Source organism: Globicephala melas, chromosome 1, assembly GCF_963455315.2.
Source record: "Globicephala melas chromosome 1, mGloMel1.2, whole genome shotgun sequence".
In the NCBI taxonomy this organism is placed as follows: domain Eukaryota; kingdom Metazoa; phylum Chordata; class Mammalia; order Artiodactyla; family Delphinidae; genus Globicephala; species Globicephala melas.
Window position 1 is genome coordinate 111,297,080 of NC_083314.1, and position 24,252 is coordinate 111,321,331.

Here is a 24,252-nt window from a genome sequence, read left to right on the forward strand (position 1 = left end):
GCCTCCACTTCTCCTATGTTACGTAAGAACAATCATGTGTGATCTCAGTTTGGATTCCCCCAAGGGCAAATCTTGAGTCAAGAATGGGGAGCAAGTTTGGGTGGTAATCCCTGGGACCACCGGAGAAGTGAGATGGGAGGGGGGGAAAATCAGTCCAAGTGGCTTCAGTAAGGGGTTCCCACTGTGGTCACTTCTTTCAACCCCTGTGAGGACCCTTTGGGACACTGTGGGAACTTGCTTCAGAATTGTCCCAGCAAAGGGAAAGGAAGCTGGGGGGATTTATACAGGAATTCCCATTCTTCCAAGGTTGAGGGTTGTTCCTGGGCCAAGGATTCATGGGTACTTCCTGCTTAGCCCCCAACTAGGCTGAGGATCTTCCCATGAGGCCAGAGCACATGTCAGGCAGAGAGACACCGCCATCACGCAGGAGACCAGACTGCCCGCAGGAGGCTTCCTGGGGTGGAGCAAGGAGATGGAGATGGGCACCAACGGTGTCTGTCACACACAGAGCCGCTTCATACAGCTGCTGAGGAAAGTCATGAAGGATAATGTGAATGTGATTCTTAGCATAAAATCAGGCACATGAAAAAGAGCCAATGTCAGTCGCTGTGATTGTCATTATTGCTACTTCTTTTTTTTTAATTAAGGTGGACCTAAGCTTACTGTCACAGAAGAGGGTTCAGGGAGCCACGAGAGAGCCAGAAGCCCCTGGGTAGGTCTGAGAAGAGAAGCCATAAGAATTCAGAAGAGTGAAAATAGTACAACCGTGAGGGTGTCAAAGGCAACCTTCATGTCCTTCCGAGTTCTGCCTCCTTGATCCTGGGGGACACTGGCGGGTCAGCTTAGCCAGATCTCTAAAGAGAACCAGAGAAGAAAAATAAGTCTGCATGTCCTTGCTACCGGCCTTCCAAGGTAGAAGCACACCTGGCAGTGGAAAATCCCAACCCCCTGGCTGGGACAAGAACTATCTGACTGCAGAAGGAAGCGCAGTAAATATTTCTGGTTTAACCTGGGCTTCTCTGAAGTTTTACTTCAACTTGAGGCCCAATTCAACTGGCATGAATCCCCACAAATTAACTCCCAGGGAAAACACAGCCATTTGAGAAAAGAACTGACACCTTTTGCAAAAGAGCAGAACCTTCGGTCCGGTACATGCAGGATGACTGTCTTCGACTGAGGTGAGATATAATAGATCCAGGTGAACCCCCATTGACAGGCATGGCGGCCTCGATAGCTGAATCCATCACCATTCCCCCTGTGCAGTGTTGTGCTTCCACTCCCCTTGTATACGGAACACGGCTTACAAAAGGCAACAGTTTTGTTTGGCAGGTGGAAAATCATTTCAATTGTGCTATTTTTCTGTTTACCCGAATAAATATAAAGATGCTTTTCTTTTCCGCAAAGAATTGTTATTGCTATTTGAATCTATGTTGCTTCCAAAACAAACATCTTACTTTTAGTTCAGAGAAGAGCATTCTATTCCACAGAGGAGTGATATTCTTCAGAAGGCTGGTGGGAAACTTGTAGAATATTGAAAGGATAAGACTAATTCCAGAATAAACAACCTGGAAACTTTGTTTTCTGACCTCTAATAACTATGAACGGTCCCTCCCATAGGATGTACTATGGGAGTGACTGGAACATGAAGGATTGGCCTATAGGACAAAGCCAAGGGTGGTCCAGTCCCTCTCTAAATCCACAACTGATCTTACAAGACTATTCTCAGAGCTGTCTGTCTCTCTTTCTCTCTGCCTATACAGAGCCCTGTCTTCCCCTATAAGCGCACTTCTGCTTCCAGTTGTGTTCTGTGGAAATCTCACTCCCTCTCTGAGGAGCAGGTGCTTACTGAGACCTGGACCAGAGCTTAAATTACAATGAGTCTCATGGAAAAATTACTGGATTCACTTGTGGCATCCTTCTACCACCCTACCATTCAAGTCCCAACTCCTGCAGGGAGCCATATCTACCAGCTGTCTGTGTCATTGCCTGGCCAAATCTCTCTAGGATTTCTTTTAGTCTGATTTTGCTTTTATCCTTCCAATCCATGAAATGGATGCTAACTTACATAAGAAAATTCGATAAGTAAATATGCTCTTGTTATTGACCAGCCTCTCTCTCTTTTGTCTTTTTTAGGAGTCAACATGATTATCATCCTCTTCAAAACAAGTGACAATTGGGCTTCCCTGGTGGCGCAGTGGTTGAGAGTCCGCCTGCAGATGCAGGGGACACGGGTTCGTGCCCCGGTCCGGGAAGATCCCACATGCCGCGAAGCGGCTGGGCCTGTGAGCCACGGCCACTGAGCCTGCGTGTCCGGAACCTGTGCTCCGCAACGGGAGAGGCCACAACAGTGAGAGGCCCGCGTACCACTAAAAAAAAAAAAAAAAAAAAAAGTGACAATTAATGAGTGTATTATCCTGTGCCATTCTCCAAACACAATGAGAGCAATAGCATTATCCCCATTTTAAACAGGAGGAATCTGGAACTTGGAAAGTTAAGTAACTGACCAAACCATTGTACAGCTAGACAGGGCAGCACTGTCAGATTTAACCCAAGAATCTGCATAGTTTGTGTTTTAAACCACCATGTACTTCTGCCTTCCACCATCTGATTAGGCTGTGGAGTCCTGGGGGACCATCTACAATAGCACATATGCAGATCTTCTATTAATAAAGGCTGAAACCTTAATATCTTCCACGTGTGGTGCCCCATACATTTACACAGCCCCTTCCACATGCATTCTCTTATTGAATTTGAATGGTAACAATCACGATAGGGATCAGTCAGGCACAAGTCTGCTTTCTCTGCTTAAAATAGAAAACTTGAAATTCAACATTCCCTATCCACAAGAACAGCCAATAAGTGACATCTACTTAGCATCGTTCTTTTTTTTCCTCTCCCGTCAGGGTACAGGCTTCTATCACACATCGCATCCCTCTTTTTCGTTTTGCCACTATAGAAGCAGAATGTTGTTTCCTCTAAGAAAAGCGTTCCCCTGATGGGAGTGACACGCCCGTATTAATGGAGGAAAAAAGTCTCACGATTGAAACCTAGTTAGAACCTGCAGAATTTATAACTCAGCAGCAAAAATTTTCTCTTTGCAGAAAACTGGGACATAACCAAGGCTTTCAATGGAGGGCAGAAAAGGGAAATCACAGAAAATCAATTCAGTATTTTTGAGGCGTGGAATGGAGATAAAGGAAATGTTCTCTCAACGATTTTGTGGGCAGAGAGATATGATAATTGTTTTCCTCTTTAAGGCCAGGACTTCTCGTCAGTTCATGGTGTGACCTTGCTGTGTCTTTCTGGGGTCTGATCCTGTTTCCCCCAGTAACTTTAAGAATATAATCACATACTGGTAAAGAGCTCAGTGCAAACACTGAATGACTTGGATCACCATCACAACACTGCCACTCATTAGTGTTCTGATCTAAAGCAAGTTCTTTAATAGACTTTCAAAGTCCATTTCCCCATCTGTAAAATGGGGATAATAAATCTGCCTCAAAAGATTGTTGTTGAATTAAATAAGAATCCAAAGCACTTAACATGACTGATAGAAAGTCTTTAGCAAACTAGAGCTACTAATACATGCAATATTCTTTTTTAAAAATCATTTTAAAAGTCCTGTTTTGCTCAGTCTATTAAGTATCCTGTAGTCTAGTGATGACAAATACTAATAAAGATGGTAAGTTATAGCAGTTGGGGTAAATGATACACTTGATACACTGTGACATAATAAAAGGACACCCAGATCTCAACGTCTTAGCACAATCAAGTTTTGTTTCTCACCAATGGCAAGTCCAAAGTGGGGTTTCCTGGTCAGACACACTCCTGGGTTGTCCTTCTTCAGGTGGTGACTCGGGGACCCAGCCATCTACTGCCAAAGGGCTTCCTCCATCTCTCTTGTGTCTTCCAGTTGTTGGTTTTCAGCCACTTAAGGGAGGAGGGAGAGAGGCTAGAAGTCCATGTGACATGTTCTATGGTCACCCACATCCTGGTCTCTAGTCCTTAGTCACGTGACCCCTATCTAGACACACAGGGCTGGGAAATGCTGCTTAGCTGGGTGCCCAGGAAGGAGGGGAGAAGCAGATATGGGTTAACATTGCCAGAAAGGATCAGGAGAATCATTTCACTTTTAATTTTGATACAAGTAGGACTTATTTTTTGGAGGCGTGTATGAAGAAGAGATTATATTAGTCACTTTACATTAGAAACATTTCATCAGAAAACAAAACTTCATGGATCAGAGGCCAAATTGCAAAGGGGATAGAAGTGTGATTTTGATCTTCTCCTGACTTATCTCTCCTCTGCTCCCCCTTCTTAATCAGTGTCTTTCTCTGTCTTCTACCCTCCCAGACCCCCACCATAGGGCTCCATATAATGTTTCATATTTCAGACAGTGATGTCTGTTAAAATATGCCTTATTTCCTCAGAGCCATATTGTCTGATAGGTGACAGCTAATTAATCTGATAAAGTAATTCACGCAGCTAGAATAACGATGATCGTGGGAATTGTGTTACTAGGCCCAAGTAACCTGTACTTTTAATAGGTTCCTTCCAGCCAGAGACAATGGATTAACCCAAATAAATTGGTCTAATGGTAAGAACTGTTCAAATGTGAGAATCTTAGTCATGATGGCAGCTCAAAGAGGACACGTGTAGCAGGAGCTGCTCTGATAGAAACCTTGGACACCTTAACTTTGTTCCCTTTTACTTAACATTTGTCTTAACTGGGCTGGTGAATTATGTAACTGTAAAACTATTTTTTTAATTAATTTTTTATTTTATATTGGAGTATAGTTGATTTACAATGTTCTGTTAGTTTCAGGTGTACAGCAAAGTGATTCAGTAATATATACACATATATCCACTCTTTTTCAGATTCTTTTCCTATATAGGTTATTACAGAATATTGAGTATAGTTCCCTGTGCTATACAGTAGGTCCTTCTTGCTTATCTATTTTATATACAGTAGTATGTATATGTTAATCCCAAACTCCTAATTTATCCCTCCCCCCAGTCTTTCCCCTTTGGTAACCACAAGTTTGTTCTTGAAGTCTGAATCTGTTTCTGTTTTGTAAATAAGTTCATTTGTAACATTTTTTTTTTAGATTCCACATGTAAGTGATATCATATGATATTTGTCTCTCTTACTTATTTCACTTAGTATGATAATCTCTAGGTCCATCCATGTTTCTGCACATGGGATTATTTCATTCATTTATGGCTAAGTAATATTCCATTGTGTATATGTACCACATCTTCTTTATCCATTCCTCTGTCAATGGACATTTAGGTTGCTTCCATGTCTTGGCTATTGTAAATAGTGCTACTATGAACATTGGAGTGCACGTATCTTTTCAAATTATGGTTTTCTCCAGATATATGCCCAGGAGTGGGATTGCTAGATCATATGGTAGAATGTTTTGATACTAGGCTGAATCATTTAGTTGGAAAAGCACTACATATTTAAGAAAGAATTTTCTGTAGCTACACAAGATTCCTTATATCACGTCCTTTCCTTTCTAAATATGGAAATCCAGCTCCCTGGAAGAGTAGCAACAGTCAATGACTCCATGGAGGTCATAGCCATCATCATAATTGTGTTCAGGAATTAAAATCCCTCACTGACTCTTGATTGGGAAGAATCACATTATGTCCACTTCTTCCTGAACCCAGGGTGTTGTGGGGATTTGGTTTTGGTTTTGGTTTGGTTTTGGTTTTGGGGTATGTGCAAAAGCAAAGGTTTTTGTGGTAAATGTCAATGAAGTAACCCAAGCCCCTTCAGCAGGAATTGTTTCCCTGTGAGTAGGTTCATAAATGGGCAATTTCTGGCTTCCATGCCCTGAGTGTGAAGAATAGATCTGCTCTTTCTGATGTCATAAGGTGGGAGATGGACCTTTGCAGGCTCGTTCACAGTATGAAGGCCACTCTGGAGAAGATCTACTGTCACTCCTTTAAGAAATCGGAAGCAAGGAGTGGGAGGAAAAGCAAGACTCTGCAACCGGGGTGGCTGTACACAGAACCACCCTCCTCAAGAGTGTCGAAGGACCCCAACTCCCAGGGACTGTCCCTGAGGTCGGCTCTCACATCCAGTGCCCTTTCCCTTCCTTGACACTTACTGACCGTTGAACTTTTCAGTGACCCACTGAGTTAAAGATAAACACCCCTATGCCAGAGAAGGAGACTCTTGGATACAGAAAAAGAAACAACTTTCCCAGGATCATATTGAATACAACGACTGCTCATGGGGACCTTGTCTTACATCTCTCTAACCAGCCGGTCTTCGCATCCCAGAGCTCTTATATGATTGGCTCTCAGCAGGCAGCAAAAGGCAACCTTGTTCCCACAACAGGACTAATGAAGAGGGAACACACGTTGCAGATAAATCTGAGTTCAGATCTGGCCTGGCTGTGCACTAGCCATGTGACTTTGCAAAGTCCCCTGTGGCCTCCGAGCCTCAGTCTCTTCCTCTTAGCATGGGGATCCCAGGGGTAATTGTAAGGATCATGTGAGCTGACGTGTGTGAATGTCCGGCATCTGGAAAGCATTGGCATACAGAAGCATTAATAGCTGATGATGATACTTTAATTTTTTTTAAGTTTATTAGACCCCCTCCTGGATATACTGCCCAGGCTGGGGCTGGCCTACAAGAAATAGGATACATATGTGCTCTTGATGGGCTTAAAAAGCTAGTTGGAAGGAGAGGCTATATGAAACAGCAAAAGAGTACATTTTCAGTGCTAAATGAATGGAATATAAAATTAGTAAAATCAGAAATAAGAAGCAACAGTAATAAGTAGAAGTGTCAGGGAAATTAAGGTAGTTTTGGGAGAGAGTTTGAGACAGACACTAGAGGAGAAGTATTTTGCCCACTCCAGGGGAAGTGGCCTGAGCAGCAACGGTGAGGCTTACATATTTAACAAGAAACTCTCAGTTAACTCAAGTGATTGGCTCTTTGATGGCGGATTCCAGACTCAATTAACAAGACACTCAGATTGCATTTTGAGAGTCGCTTCCTGATGCCCTGCAAGTTATGTTTTGCAAAGATCTAGCCCCCTATCTGGAAGTCCGGCCCTGCCACAAAAGATCAGCTAATGTCACAAAGGACCTTTCAGGGTGAGGCGGTGTGAAGGGTCAAATGACTTAACTTGCTCTTCCAAGGGCCCACATCATCCAAGTAAAGCTCACTAAGATAAATACGTACAGCAAGTGCACAGTGTCCTGCTCTTGATCTTTTAATAGGTGTTGGCAAGACAGATGCGAACTCTCTACAATGGTCATTTCCATCCTTTGTTTCTGAGGGCTAAGCCCTACCCTTATCACTCAACAGAGGTTCCCCAGGGCAGAGCTGGCCGCTGTGTGTGCCTGCTCATGTGCACATGCTTACTCATGCAGACGTATGTCTTGAGCAAGCAGAGCATCTTAGACTTTCATGGGAACACATGTCATGGGGACATTTCATTAACATGCAAAGTCTGGTTCAATAAGTCTGAGGTGAGGCCTGAGATTCTGTATTTCTGACAGGCTCCTGGGTGATACAAGGCTGCCTCTCCAGAGGCCACTTTGAGAGGAGCAATTGGATCCCGTCCAGGTGGTTTGGGGGCCATGTTTGTGGGAACTGGTGGAGAACCACTGCTCTTCCGTGACCAGGGGACCCCCGAATCCCCGAGGGGTAGTCCTGTTCGGATGCACTGTTGTGCAGGCGCTCCAGGCTGCATTCCCGGGGAGGACTGCCGTGGCCAGGATCGCCGTGGCCAGGAGACGTCCCTTAAGTGTCTGGTAGCCTGTGACTAGAACACCTGAGACCAAAGGGACACCTATTCCCAGACCACTGAGATGTGAGGTCATGGAAACCTCCACCGTGCTCACAGGGCCCCTTCTTTGTGGAGGTCAGGAGATTCCCCCATATGCCTTAAACCTACAGACCAGGCCTGGTTCTGTCTGTTGAAACTTCCTCTGAAGGACTGAGTAGTTCCACGCAGAGTGAAATAAGGCAAGAGGGGCAGCAGGAGCTCAGAGTTCCCTCCCTTGGGGGGCTTTAAGTGCTGCTTTGAGTGATGCTGTTGGGAGGACAAGGGCAGATCATCTTAAGGCCTGCCTGTAGTCAAAAGAGAGCTTTGGAAGTGAAATGTTCCCACGGCTTTAAAGGCTCTGAGAGAGCAGTGCCTGGCTTTCCCCACGGACACAGTGACACACTGTGATCCAACAGCTGCATGCTTCCCACTGTCGGCACGGGTCATAGTCACTGAAGGCCCCCAGGTAGTACTGCTTTTGTCCAGGACCCCCCTTCTGTGCCTATAACACTGAAACTACATGACATCGTAACCTTTATATGAATTTCTTCTAGACAGCATTTAAAAACACCCAAATCTTTCTTGACCTTTACATTTTAGCGGAGTTTGTTTTTTTTTCTTAAATTGATGTTACAATAATTTTTTTAAGCTGTGGCATTTTTAAAGCTACTTCAAGGGGAACTTCACTTTCCCTTACCCATCCTATTTGAGACCAATCATTAATCATGAAGGGAAGGCACAAAGGACTCAAAGCCAGCTTTATTATGTTTTCATGTTTGTGACATTTTCTTTCTATCAGCTAGTGGGAAGTTCCTACCCTTTTTGTTTATTATCTACAAGTTGTAGAATTTGTTTTCCAGGTTCCAGCCCTCTTCCATCTCCTTCCACACCCTCCTCTGTCATGACCCCTCTGGCTTCTGAGAGGGCCTTTAGATTGGGGTCTGCAGAGAATGGCCAATGGATAGCATCTTAATCTTGTAAAATATGAATCCATTTTGTCTTGGGCAAAACAGACTTTTCTGCCTGTCAAGAAAACTCAGCTGTCATATTTCAATCTATTTTTTTCCCCATAAGGGCGACTCTTATAGAGGGACTGTAAAATGATGGATCCACATTTGCATAAGGGTTTAGGTCAGAGGTCACAAAAAACTGAGGCCCCTAAGGCCACTGTTCTGCCTGGTTATAGTCAGGTAGATCTGATAGCAGTGGCACCTTCTAAACCAGGGGTTCTTAACCTGGAGTGCATGGATACAGCTCTGTGCATAGTAGAATTCAGATGGCCATGAACTTGGATGGGAAAAAAATTGCATCTTTATCTTTATTAATTTCTAACTGAAATTTATCATTTTATTCAATTATGAATACAGGCAAGAAACTACTGTGGTATTGGCAAGCATGCCTTCACTGCGTCATCAATGGAAATCATGGGTGTTTTCATATCACATCACAGTTGTTGTAGATATCTTGAAAAATTGTGTATAATTACCACTACATGAAAATACGGTAGTTATTAGTTTGGCTGCTAGAACTTGTTATTTAATGCATTAATAAAGAAGCACGTATATTACTATCTCATACATTTGTGCGTTTTTTAATACTTTGATAATTATATTTCTATGTAATTGGTTTCCTTTGTAATTCTATGCATTTTATGTTATGCGTTTTAAAACATTATTCTGAGAAGGGTCCATAAGTTTCACCAGATTCCAAAGAGGTTCATGGCACACACAAAAATATGGGTAAGAAGCCTGACTTAAGAGTCCCAGTTTGCCAGTGTCAAAGTGGCCATGTCATTCATTTTTGTAACATTCCTAATGTTTGTAGGAATTTGAGTTGACTTGCTTAAGTTTAGGGATATTTTTGAAGAATTTTTCTTTATATTAGGAGGTATGTGCTTAATCACAGGGGGTATCATAGTCATTTATTCATTTTATTATTCATTTATTTAAAATATCCCTAATGACCTTTTTTTAAGCTTTCTGTCAGCTACTGTGAAAGATTATCAAATGAAAAGACATTGTCCCTGCCTCCAAGATCTTGGACTCCAATAAGATGTTTATCATTCTTATGAACTCCTTATTAAATTATAAGTGTTCTGTACTGTTATTCCCACCACTAGCAAGATCTTTCATCCTCTTCTAGAAAGTTTGAGGACTTTCATCCAATAGCCATTTATTAAGTATCAGTTGGAGGTGTGGACAAGGGAGATAGATGTCTCTAGATGACTCTCAATTTTCTAGCATGAATCTCCCAGTGGAGAATGCTACCTTTCAACAAGAAACAGAATGTGTGTGAGGGGAGAGAGGAGATCATGCTTCCTGGGGAAGGAGATTGTTGAGTTTTGACCTTGATGAACTTGAGGTTGTGTGATTATAGTTGGGTATGTGGATCCAAAGCTTAGAAAAAGTCTGGATTCAAAATCTAAATATGGGAACCATCAGCTGTACAGGTGGTTAGCAAAACCACTGGCAGGGATGAGATTGCTCTTTTACCATGCAAACATGCATCCTTTGAGGACTTTTATGTGGCTAAAACAATGACAGGTGTATAGTAAGTAACTTCCCAACCCCCATTCCTCCATGGAACAGTACACAGTAACTTTGGAACTATGAAATCTCTGTGCAAAACCATATTCTCAATATTAGCTTAAGACAATGCCAAGAATGCTAAAAAAAACCCGAAATATATATATATATATATATATATATATATATATATATATATATACACACACATACATATAGTGAGTAAAAAGAGAAAAAGAAACAAATTCTATGCCCTTCTGCCCCTCCCAACTCCTACCACAGAGCTTTGCTGCAAGCAAAGACAGACCAATAAAAACTGCTAGGAATACAGAAGAAGGACACAGGCAATGGGACCTTAAGGAAAGTTGGAGAGGATACTAGGAAGATTAAACAGAACTGAACATCCTAAAGGAGATTTCAAAGTTTGTGCCTTTGAAAGGGTAGGCAACTCCTTTAGAACCAGACACACAATTTAAGGTGGGAGACACAGTTTAAATGAGCAAGTATGATTTAAAAGAACAGTCTTTCAAACACATAGCTTCTGGAAGAGAAAAAATAAAAGAGGAAAGAAAAAAAAAAGGAAGGAAAAAGAGTCCTTTAGCAATTAGGTAGTAAGGCAGAAATGAAGAAAAAGGTAGCGTCCTGCAAGAAAAAATACATCAACAAAATTAGTGGACTCAAAATCCTCCTCCACCACCAAAACAAACAAAACCTGCTAAAGTATTTGAACTTTAATAGATCAACAGTGAAGAGTGCCTTTTAACCAGGACCATGTAAAGCATTCCAGTATCACAAAAAGTAAAATCAGGACAATAAAATCCAAAAAGGACTATTGCAGAATGAATTTACACACAAATCAACTGAGAAAAATCCAACCACACTCTTCCAAAAAAAAAAAGACAAAAAACAAAACAAAAATAAAACATGAAGCAGAAGGAAACTTTACGTTTACATTCCAAATCAAATTAAATATATCATAACAAGGATTTAAGGATATGAAAAAAACACTTTAAATTATAAATTCAAACACTGAGAACAGAAATGGACAAAAAAGGTAGGAATGAAAAAATAGTTGATTGAACTCAGGAAAGAAATGGAAGATAAAAAGATGATATTATCTCATAAATAAAGAGGAAATTACAGTGTCCAAGAGGAAATAGATTCAAATGAAAATTTAATAAGGGACATTGAAGAAAGACAGGGAAACAACCAAGAGAATGAAATGACACAAAGGAAGATATAAAGAGGATCAGAGAAAAATAGTGGAAATAGAAGACAGTTAAAGAAGGAATAATATTTGTACTACTGGAATCATAAAGAAGAAAAAGAAAACAAATGAAATGCAACTAGTCTTTAAAATTATAATCCAAAAAATTTTTCCAGAAAGAGGAAAAGGCGTGAATCTTGGTTGAAAAGGTTTAGTAGGTATCTGAGAAAATTAACCAAGAATGATCAAAACTGAAACATATGCCTATAAAACTGTTAGATTTCAAAGACAAAGATAAGATCTTCAAGACCTCTGGACAAAAAGAACAAATACTGTTTTCAAAACTTTTTTTTGCAAAATTAATAATGTCAAGAGAGTTTGGCATCAAGACCGACATACAAAGAAGGCAACAGTGGAGTACTATTTTTTTTAAGTTTAAGGAAAGAAATTGTGAACAAAGGATTTCATACGCAGTCAAGCTGTCCTTCAAATATCAAATTTCAGTATACAAGAACTTATGGAATTCTGTATCCATAGATTGTTCTTAAAGACTCTATGAAAGAATGAGCTGCATCCAACAAAATCATATCAGTCCTTCAACAAAAGGACTGATAGGGAACATTTTAAAATATATAAATGTACATATAACACTAATACAAAGGCTGGGATGAGGGTGAAAGACTAACAGCTGTTGAAAGTAGTTCTCTTATTGCACTATTTCTACTATTTCACACAGTAGAAATAATGCAATAAAAAATAGGAGAAGGGAAAGAGAAGTGGATATGCTTACATTGCCATGTGGGCATTAAGTGAATTTTAAAGAATCAAAATCCTGATTTGGGGAAAAATTTAACAAAATAAGTAAACCACTAGATAGGGAAAATATACAAATATACAAAAGAAAAAAGAAATGAAAATAACAACCATTGAAATGAAAAAAAAAAAAAATTAATCAAAAGAGACTGAGTTGCAGACCTCTATGCAAATAAATTGAAAAACCCAAACAAAATGGATAACTTCTAGAGAAATACATATTGACCTCATTAGAGTTAGAAAGTTTAAATATATGAATTTCCATATAAGAAATAAAGAAATGTACTAAGGAACTCCCCCACAAAAAAAAAAAATCAACTAACACAGATAATTTTACAGGGAAATTATACCAAACCTTTAAACACTAGGTAGTCCTAATGCTTTATAAATTACTATACAACATTGAAAATCAAAGAAAACTTTTTAATCCTTTTTAGCATGCAAATATAATACTTATACTTAAACAGATAAAGACAATACAAAGAAAGAAAACTACAGAACAACAACACTCACTAACATTTCAACGCCACTTCTACATTTTTAGGTATTTGGTACAACAGCACACCACTTCCCAGTATCAAAATCTGCAACAGTTTTCTATGGTCACTATAACAAATTACCACAAATGTGGTGGCTGACAACAACAGGAATTTATTTTCTCATAGTTCTGGAAGTGAGAAGTCTGAAATTACAGTGTTGGGAGGGCCATGTGCCCTCCACAGTTTCTGGGAAAATGTGTTCCTTGCCTATTCCAGCTTCTGGTAGACACCAGCATCCCTTAGCCTGTGACCACATCACTCTAATCTCTGCCTCCGTCTTCACATCACCTCCTCCACTACATAAGTATCTAATCTCACTCTACCTCTCTCTTATAAGCACATTTGTGATGGCATTTAGGGCCCACTTGGATAATGTAGGATAATTTCCTCATCTGAAGATCCTTAATTTAATCATATCTGCAACAACTTTATCATATAAAGTAGCATTTACACGTTCCAGGGATTAGGACCTGATGGCCATCATTCAGGCTAGTACACATAATAATGTCTACAGGAGAAAAATGATATGATTTTTTCCATAGATGCTGAGAAAGCATTTGACTAAGTTCAACACACATTCATGATAAAACTACTCCAGTATATAAGAACTGACAGATACTTCTTGAAATGATGAATAGTTCTAAAGTCAGTATCATATTTAATGAAGAAACACTAGAGCCATTTCCACTATGATCAGGAACAAAAATGCCTATGATCTCTACTACTATTTGCCCTATTAGCCAATGCAATTAGACCAGAGAAATCAAATAGAGGCATAAGAATGATTAAATAAGAAGGAAAACTATATTTGCAGGTGATATGATAATATACCTGGAAAACTCCAGAGAGTCAATAATAAAACTAACCCAAACAATGAAAGAATTTATTGAAGTAGTGGGATATAAAATTAACATATAAAAATCGATACCCTTCATACAAACAAACAATAAATAGGAGAAATAATGGTAAAGAAAACCCATTTACAACAGCATCAAAATGCAGTATGTACTTATGACTAATTTAACAAGTGGCAAACCTACAAAAGGAAAAAAATTTAAATACCCCTGAATTACACTAATAAAGCCTGGGACAACTGGAAAGACATCCCCTTTCTTAAATAGGATTACAGCATTATAAAAATATCAGTTCTCCCTAAGCTAATTTATAAATGTATTACAATTCCAGTAAAATACACCTGCAAGCTATTTTCTGGAGTTAGACAATTTGATACTAAAGTTCAAATGGAAAAAAGAAAAAAAGATGCAAAAGTAGGTTGAAAAACACTAAAAAAAAAAAACAAACTGTGTATGGTGACTAGTTTTACCAGAAATTAAAACATTCTATAAAGCCTTGATAATTAAAATGGTGTGGAACATGAATAGACAAATAGACTAGAATAGAACAGTTCAGAAATAGCCCCCAGTACATATGGAAATTTAGTATATGACAAAAGTGGCATCTCAAATCACTGGGGTAGAGATGAATTTTTTAATAAATAGTCTGAAACAAGCAGGTAGTCATTTGGAAAAGTTATAATAGATCTATATCTCACATCATATAGTAGATAAACTCCAAGTGGATTAGGGACCTAAATATAAAAACTGAAACAGGACAGTATAAAGGAAAACACAGCTAAATTATTCTGTTCTTTAATCTTGGGAAGAAAAAGGCTTTCTAACTATGGTTTAAAATCAGAGACCAAAGGAAAAAATTGATAAATTTGACTGCATACAAATTAAAAATTTTTGCCTGACAAAAAGCACCATAAACAAAGTCACAGGACAGCTGACAAATAGCAAGAAAATATTTGCAACACATACTAGAAAAAAAGGCTAATATTCCTTACATATAAAGAAATCTTAATTATTAAGGGACAAAAGACAAAAATCCTGATAGAAGAATGAGGAGAAATTCACACACACACACAAAGATTAAAATGGCCTTTGAACATGTGAAAAACTGCTCAAACTCACTCATACTTAAACAAATCCATGTCTCTCATCTAACAGATTGGTGAAAAATTTTAAATATGGGAATACTTTCTATTAGTTAAGCTTATTGGTGGAGGTATGGGGAAACAGGCACTTCCAAACTTTCCTGGTGGGAATGCAAACTGGTACAGCCCTTCTGGAGGAACATTTGGCAATGTCTAACAAAATTGCATATGCATTTTCTTTCTGACCTAGCAACCTCACTTCTAGGGGACGTATCTCCAACAATGCAAAAGCACATACATTTGAATTTAATCATTGCCTCATTGTCTGTAATTGCAAAACACTGGAAACTATTTAATTGCCCATATGTGGAAGAGTGCTTGAATAAACTGGTATAGCCATACAATGGAGTACTATGCAACTGTATAAAAGAATGAGCAAAACATCTAAAACTGATGTGGGGTGCTTCCTACAACATATAGTAAGTGAAAAGAAGCAAATCCTCAAAGAGTATATCTCCTTTTCTTAGGTGTCTGCTATTTCATGCAAAAGAAATTCAAGAAGGATAAAGAGAATTTGAATAAACTCAAAGTACCTGCCTCAAAATACTTATCAATACAAAGGGAAACATAGTAATTTTATCATGGCGAAACCAGCACGAGCCACCTTAACCAAGTGATCAAGGTAAATATCACCAATAATAAGATATATCAGTATCATGAATCCCTTGATATGATGTGCTGAAAAGGGACACAATATCATTTCTGTGGCATTCTTGCAAAAACTGCATAATCTTACCCCAATCATGAGAAAACATTAGACAAAGCTAAATTAAAGAATATTTTACAAAATTACTGATCACTGGTCTTCAAACAGAGCCAGTCATAAAGGACAAGGAAGGACTGAGGAACTGTGACAGATTGGAGGCGAAATGCAGTGTGAGGTCCTGGAGAGGATCCTGGAACCAGAAAATGCTATTTGTAGGAAAATCTGTGAATTTCTAATGAAGCCTGTAGTTTAGTTAATATTATTGTGCTAATTTTAATCTCCTAGTCTTGATAAGTATAATGGTGATAAGAAATGTTAACATAAGTAGAAGCAGAGTGAGGGATATAAAGGAACACTTTATAGTGTTTTTTCAACATTTTCTAGGTCTAAAATTAGTTTAAACTAAAATGTTTTAAAGCCCAAATAAATAAATAAATGGATCTCTGAACTTCTATTAAGGGTTTTCTGGAAACCTCCACCTTTTCACAACTCTCCTATAAAAGTTTCAAAACATTTCGGAAACCACATACGATTAATCTTAAACTCACAATGATCAGAAGGGCAGTCTCACACGCTGCAAATTAGTGAAGAGGAGAAAACTAGAAGGGACACCAGACGAAATGGAGCATGTGAGGGAGAGATTTGTAAATGACCTCTTTTGTGTTGCTAAATTTACTCCTAACCTGGAATGGGCTACAACCATCACAAGGACACAAAACTCATCAGGTAAATTCAAGGACTTTTTAAGAATGCATCTAACCACCTCCTGTCCAAAACATTCAAGCTTAACCTTTCTCCTGAAAATGCAATCTGCTCTTTCCACCCCTCCCACATACCAGACTCTGAGACCTAGATTGTCACACGAGCAGAACCATCCCCTTGTTCTGATTGAATAGGTTCTTGTCGTTACATTATCAGCTTGAGATCCTAGGGGTATATGGAGATATGCCTATTCATTGCTGAGAGAATTCACACACAATTTCTGTCCTTCACATAACTTTGTCCTTAAAGGCTATTTTTGGAATTCATTTCAATTATGTTTTCCCAACAACCATATTAGGAGATGACTATTGTTTCTTCATATTAGAAGGAAAAAAAATGAGACAAAGATCTCAAAACAATTAATTGAGGTGCTCACAATAAGAAACATAATGATAACGATAACACCAGATTTAAAGTCTCCAGCCTCTGCACCCTCTTTTTGTCTAGAAAACTGTGCTGCTCTGGCACATGTGTACATGGACCTAATGACCAGAGGAAATCCAGCTGACAGGGCTCTGTCACTCCATTCACAATACAGTGATGTGCTTTGCATTGCTTTATACTTTTCAAAGCCCTTTTCACATATTTTATTTAATTTGATCCTCAAACCACATTGTCACATAGGTAGAATAGAAATTTCCTTTTAATAAAGATGTTATGGTCTGAATGTTTGGTGTCCCCCAAAAATCCATATGCTGAAATCCTAACCCCTAAGCTGATGGTATCAGGGAGCTGGCCTTGGGAGGTGATTAGGTCATGAGGGTGGAGGTCTTGTGAACAAGATTAGTGCCCTTATAAAAGAGGTTCCTGAAAGATCCTCCCTTCCCTTCCACCACGCATGGACACAGTCATAAGCTGAGAAATCTATAACCCAGAAGACAGCCTTCACCCAACCATGCTGGTTCCCAGATCTCAGACTTCCAGCCTCCAGAACTTAAAGAAGTGAATTTCTGTTGCTTACAAGCTACCCGGTCTGTGGTATTTTGTTATAGCAGCCTGAACAAAGACAAATAACACCATACCATTCAATAACACTTTAAACCATATAAGGCTCCTTTATGTGCATGACCTTATTTAAGTCCCACTAAAGGAAAAAGTGTGAGGTAATATTACCCACATTTTCAATGATAACTGAGGCTCAGAGGCGGACTAATCCAAAGTCACTCAGGTAGATTTAAGAAGACACCTGAACAATCTTCCGACTCATAGCGCAGTAATTTTCCCCCATTCTGCCATAGCTGCATACCCAAATGAGGAGAAATCACACGTTTCTAACTGTGACTCCAAAAATGAGTCCGTGAGTGACTTCCTCCTAGAAGGGGATCTAACGGGGTCATTCTGCTTAGCCACTTAGCCACACGGCTATTCCAGTGGGAGAAGCAGAAATAGAACGTGGTCACAAGTCATGCTAGCAGGAGCAACACCTGATCAGGGGTCAGGCTAGGAATCGGGCAGTTATCTCTATGGATATCTGTGGTCCACTTAGGAACCATTCCAAGGGCTCCAGGAAAGCCAGATAGGATGTACATTAATTCACTAATTAAAAGCTCAGAAAGAATCATGAGGTATTTGAGGTAGGAGCCGATTAGGCTTAGGGCGGCTCCTATTACATAAAAGGTTGTATTGAGCCAGCTCCCTCCGCTTTACCTCCTGCCCTAGTATCTCTTAAAGATATGGGGGTTCCCCCTGCATGACCCAGGAGAACTGGGTTTCATAAACAACAGGACTCCAGAGTCACGCTTAACCCTCGAGCATGCTGCTGCGTTCCATGATATTGCAGAGCCTGACCACGGGTTTATGATAGAAAAAAAAGAACCAAGAAACTGAAGAGGGAAGGGCTGCAGAGGTGAGTCGGTGCCCAGAGAATGGTGTTCCTCCTGGATCCTGGCTATGCTGAGGATGGTGCCCGGTGGAAAATTCTGGCCACCCCCGTAACAGCCCCATAGCTCAGTTGGACAAAGCTCACTAATCTGGCAGCTGTCACTTTACTTAGAGTCACATAAGCAAAATGATTGGTTCTATTGACAGCAGCCTGGACTCCAAGAGTCACACAGGTGTCACGGTCCTGGGCAGGGAGAGCTTCTCCCATCCTCCCTATGGCTTCTGCGATGCAAGTTTCAAGGCCTTTTCCTCCAGGGCTGAGGGGATTTGCGTTCGCCTCTGTTTTCATAGGGTTGTGTTTGGCGGAAACTTTCATGTGTGGAAAGCAGCATTCTAATAAATAGTGGCGTGCAGAGCTGTGCAGAGTCCTGAAGCTGAAGGTCACGAGGAAGAAACCCAAACCAGTAAACTCGGGGATGTTTTGTCCTGAACTTGTAAATCCAAACAATCTCCCAGTTATGAAATGGAAAGTTTGTGGGGAAAAACAAATGCCTTGGTTATTACAGCGTTACTACATTCATAAAATATATTTCATGGAGGGGGGGTGGGAGTTTACACAGGGGGTAATGAGATTTTTGCCTTATACATTATTTATAACCGCTTAATCCAGGTACTGTGGGTTATTTTTTTATTCCTTCTTTTTCACAGCTACAAAACACTTCAGTATTTCTAATTTATTTCTGCTTACAATACAGATGTTCTCAATTGTGTTTCTAACTACATTTCAACCATTATGATCGCGTTTATTTGTTTGTGTCAGCACACAAGCAGGGGTTGAATGTGCAATACACAATAGTGAGGCTTCGAGAAGCCTGTAAGAGGCCTCTTGTGCTTTAGTTATCAACAAATTAAAGCAGCTTGGCGGCACTATCTTTATCATCAGTGGTTTTCATCTCCGGATAATTCGCCTGCAGTTGGGTAAGCAGCGCGACAGCCCTCTCTTGGTGCAGAAAGGTTGCACGCCTTAAAACAGCACTTTTCGAGATGACCATTTGGAAGGAACATTTGGAGAACATTTGGGTTATGTCCTCTAACTGAATTTCCAAGCTGTTGGTAACGGGCTAAAGAAAACTCAGTCTGTACTGAATCCTAAGAAAGCAAGAGTGTAAGAGCCTTGAAGGTCATGTGTAAATATTGACATTTTAATTTTATTTAGCATACCAAAGTGGAGCCCTCCAGTTGCTTATCTTGCCATAAAAACCCACCCATCTGCACTGCCCCGCAGATTGTTGGGGAAGATCTGATCTGAGCAGCCGTGGGCACTCCTCCCTGCCTTTGTTAACAAGGCTGAGTTTTGTTTGTGCAAAATCTGAGTCAGAGGGGTGTTCCTCCCCTCTCATCTCCACCGCGGACCGATGCACCTGATTAGATAACAGAAATCCGTGGGCTGAACGTTCATGTAGTGACAGGAAAGCCAAGAGGCAAACACACTCAGGGAAAACAGCTGCCTGCTCGCTCACAGAGTCAAGTCAGGTGTCCAAAACCAAAGTTACTCGAGGAACCAATAACTGGCTAATTTGGCCGGAACACCCTCTTGTGTGTCCTCAGAAGCAGCATGAGGAATAAATGCCAACGTGTCCTCAGGCTTTGTATCCTTCTCACAATCCAGGACTCCACCTGCAGAGCTTAATTTAAACAGGGCCGAATTCTGAAAGTGAGGTACAAGTGATAGCTTGGTCTTCCTGCCAACAACAGTGGTTAGGGCTCCCCACACACTTAGCAAGTTCGCCAAGATGCTTGAGTGTTAGCTGACAATGGCATTGCTTTCCTACACCAGAGCCAAGAGCTCTGCTTATGTAGAACAGCCTGGCAGTTTGATAAGATGCCTGAGGCTCCCATCTCCCTACAGCGAGGTCACTAGAATCGTTTTCCTCCTGAGACATGGTGAATGGAAATGCAGGTCCAGCAGATACAAGGAGCCAGTGAGTGAAACATGGAGGAACCAGGGCCACCTCAAGTGGCCTTTGGCCTAAAAGGTTTCTTCTAAGTGGAAAGAAGAAAATTGAATGCGGGAACAAAATGACCTTTGAATGCTTCATAACTCAGGCTCTGACTTACTCAAAAAGGGGGACATGATATTAAAGACCAACACTATTTTCTGCCCTCTGCATTTGAGCTTTGAAGGGTGCTCCTCAAACATTCCTGATCTAGGGCTTCCCTGGTGGCGCAGTGGTTGAGAGTCCGCCTGCTGATGCAGGGGACATGGGTTCGTGCCCCGGTCCGGGAAGATCCCACATGCCGCGGAGCGGCTGGGCCCGTGAGCCATGGCCACTGAGCCTGCGCGTCCGGAGCCTGTGCTCCGCAACGAGAGTGGCCACAACAGTGAGAGGCCCGCGTACCTCAAAAAAAAAAAAAAAAAAATTCCTGATCTAGCCTCTGTGCCCAAATCAATGTCATGATTTACAATTCACACTATAGTTGAAATATTAACCGTCCTTCCTTACTCTAGCCTTGTTAAGTCCTGGCCTGCACAGCTACTGAAATAGTGCAATGTATTAAAGCACTCTCAAAGATATGTTGTTTGTTTTGTTTTGTTTTTAAGCAGTACTGAGTGGGCGGAGTCAGTCCCATCCAAAATTCCCAAGCGGGCAAAATGTGTGTCCCTTGGCCCCTTCCTCCTTTGTCTGTGCTTTCCCCTCACCTACTTAGCACACCTTCCTTTCATTCCCACTGATGAACTTCCAAGTTCCTTCTAGCTCAGCTAGTTCCTTTCAGTCACTGGAAAACAAAGCTAATAACTACCTTAATGTATTTGCCTGCAGAAAGTAATTTTTTGTTTTGCACATACCAAGAGAATTTTCATTTTAAGGGAAGCGAAGAAAGCCAAAGGAATGACTCTTCGGAGGTAGAATGTCAGAGACATGACGTTTGGATAAAATATAACTTGGGGCAGAGGAGTGTACTCTCAGCATCCCTGAAGTGGATGAAACAGTCAAGTCAGTACCCATCAGGCAGACCTGCTAAATTTCAAGATGGAGACTACCCACCACATTCCCACTGTGATGTTTTAAGCATGGTGTATAGTAAGCTCTACCTACCTACTCAGAACTCAATACTAATTAGTTCTAATTAATCTTATACCTGATTCCTAAATAACTGAACTAAATTAACAGAGTCTAGTTATTCCGGTTATTCTCAAGGCCCTATGGAACAGTGGTTTTAAAAATTCCAGAAATGGATAAAGAAGGCATTGGAGTTGCTCTGAAACATCTAAGTCAGAGTAGCACAATTCATTGTTTTTATACAGAATTTGATTACCTGGTTAGCCCTGATTTGTTTCAGTCTAAAACCTACGATGCTTTCTTTTCAGTTTGGTCTCCTCCACATACTTGAACCTGTAGAGGTGGGAGGGGAGACAAAGAAGACTTGTTTTATTTGAGCTTGTGAAAATAATGGCTCTTATCAAGTTCAATGTCATAAGTTTTCCTCCACAAGAAGGAACAGTATACTTCCTGGTGAGCGATAGTTCTTTAGTACATAGAAATGGTTCCTAATTCTCAGCAGATAGAGCACTTGAGGAAACAGGGGCATTCTCCTAAATCACAAAGAATAACGTGATGGTCAGTATGATTGACTGTTGTAAGCTTTCATAGCTTCTTTCACGCTGAGATCCTGAAATATGGGAAAAAAACAGTGCCGGCTGGCCAGGGGAAGCCATTGCTGGGAAAAGGAGCATAAACATCCCCAAATATCCTGGTTTTCCCAGGATAACCATCATTTTCAACATTATTCTGAAAAGTAATAAGGTAATAAGAATAGGAAATTTAGGCTATGTTTACTGGATTCATAAAACATTCCCCTCAAAAGGGGGACATTTTTAATTTTTCATGAAGTTTGAAATCTACAATGGTCTGGCATCATTTCCAGGCATATAGAAGGAATTCATTTTTATTTTCATCTGAATTAGTGTATCCCAAACAGTGGGCACAACAGAAGCACCTGGGAATTATGTGGAGTTTGGGGTTTTTGTTTGTTTATTTATTTGCTTGTTTGTTTGGCAATGTATTTTAGTACCCCACCATAAATCTACACTGAAATTGAATTTCGTAATCTGTGTCAAAGAAATATATTCTTAGAATGAGTCCCCAAGTAACTTCTGAGACTGACCCCCTAATTCAACAACACTAATATTAACACTTTAACTTTACCTTTGAATGCTGTGATGACCAATTTTCAGATTTAAAACCCACACCTTCTAAATTTGGTGCATGGGGACAAGGAAAGGAGAGAGTGTTTAAGCACTAAAGACAATGTTGACAAAAGTGAACACAAGGTTAAGGAATTTAGAACCCAGTATAAAAGGAGCAAAGAACTCTTTCTTCCCATGTCTTCTTTCACTGTGCTCTCTCGATTTTTCTCACAGTATGGCTCCCAGGCCCTCTCCCAATACCTACTCTGTAAGGCTTTTATCCCATGGCCCTTTTACCCTCTCCCCCTGCACATCTGCTTAGTTGATCTTCCCCATCTCCTTGACTCCAACCCCGTATATATTTGATTCATGTATTAGTCTGCTCAGGCTGCCATAGCAAGGTACCACAAACAGCGTGGCTTAAACCACAGACATTTATATTCTCACAGTTCTGGAGGCTAGAAGTCTGAGATAAGATGTTGTCAGGGTTGGTTTCCTCTGGGGCCTGTCTCCTTGGCTTGTAGATGGCCATCTTCTCCCTGGGTCTTCACATGGTCTTCTTTCTGTGTGTCTCTGTGTCCTAATTTCTTCTTATTATTAAGACACCATCCATATTGGAATAAGGCTTACCCCAATAACCTCATTTTAATTTATTGCCTCTTTCAAGACATCATCTACAAACACAATCACATTCTGAAGTTAAGGGTCAGGACGTAAAGATGTGAACTTTGGGGACATAGAATTCAGCCCATAACAGCTCTGAATCATCTAACTCTAGACCTACATGACGACTGGCTCGTGTGTTTGAAAATCTCTCACATGAAAACAAGGGACAAGACCTCTGTATTCCTTAAGAGATCAAAACAAGGATGAATGTGTGGAAGATAAAGGTTGAAAGTCTCAGCCCACATAAAGAATTATGTGACAATGAAAGGAATCTAGTTATTAGGGGCTGCAGCCCCTGACAGTGTGTCCCCATCACCAGAAGGGCATGGCAGAGACTGGATGGACCCCTGTTGCTCAGGAAAATCTAGCAGGAGCCTATAAGGTCCCTTTTCCTTCTTTAATTTGATGACTTTAATGAGGAAAATGAGCTCACATGGATTAAATCAAGATGATCAAAATAAAGCAGTAGAAAATCCGAAAAGCCTATGCCTAGATGTGTCTGTAAACATAACATAATCAGATATGAGGAGAAAGGTTCTTTGGAACTCTTAGATTCATTCTTTCCCTGGGGTAATATAACGCAAATAAGGTAAGAGTGTGAACCATTTCAAAAGTAGTGAGGCCTCAGGTAACACGGGGAAGTCTAGAGCAACTCAGAAATGTCTTTCCCAAGAGAAAATGATCATTCAGCACGTGGATGTCCATGGCAATTTAAATGGAGATTTTCCCGCAGAAATCACAAAGATCAGAACCCAGGTGATCTGACACAACAACTCTGCTCTAAGCATCAACTTACAAGGTATGTGCACGAAAGCCATTCAGGAGGCCGTTGGGTGGCATGTGTCAGCATCAGCAGGCCAGTTGTTGGAAGACCCTGACTCCAGGACCCATCCTTCCATATATAAGTCCACTGACCTATGGTAAGGCCTTGTCTTCTTTGAACCTCAATTTCTTAATCTGTAAAATAGGAATAATATTACCGATCCTCACAGCAAGTTGTGAGAATTGATGTAATCATATAATTTATGAATTTAACTATGCAATTTAATTCAACTTAACTGTGAACTGTAGAACATTATTCAAATATATGGTATTAATATCATTGCTTTTCTTCTTGCCCAAGGTCACTGCCTATACTGTGTGCTATAAATGCAAGTCATCTTCCTCTTAGATAGAACATGAAAGATTTCTAGGGACACTCTTTGACAGCACAACTCATTCGGAAAGATGCAGAC

At 40.4% G+C, this 24,252-nt stretch overlaps 1 long non-coding RNA gene across 1 annotated transcript; it reads right to left on the reverse strand.

Moving 5' to 3' along the window:
* Window positions 1–404: 404 nt before the first annotated feature.
* On the reverse strand, window positions 405–23,938 carry LOC115858334 (uncharacterized). The gene is made up of 5 exons (XR_004041613.2): window positions 23,814–23,938; window positions 21,481–21,557; window positions 3,787–3,930; window positions 1,119–2,366; window positions 405–854 (listed from the first exon to the last, which is right to left on the reverse strand). It is a non-coding gene; the product is annotated as an uncharacterized lncRNA (long non-coding RNA).
* Between the last annotated feature and the right edge of the window lie 314 nt (window positions 23,939–24,252).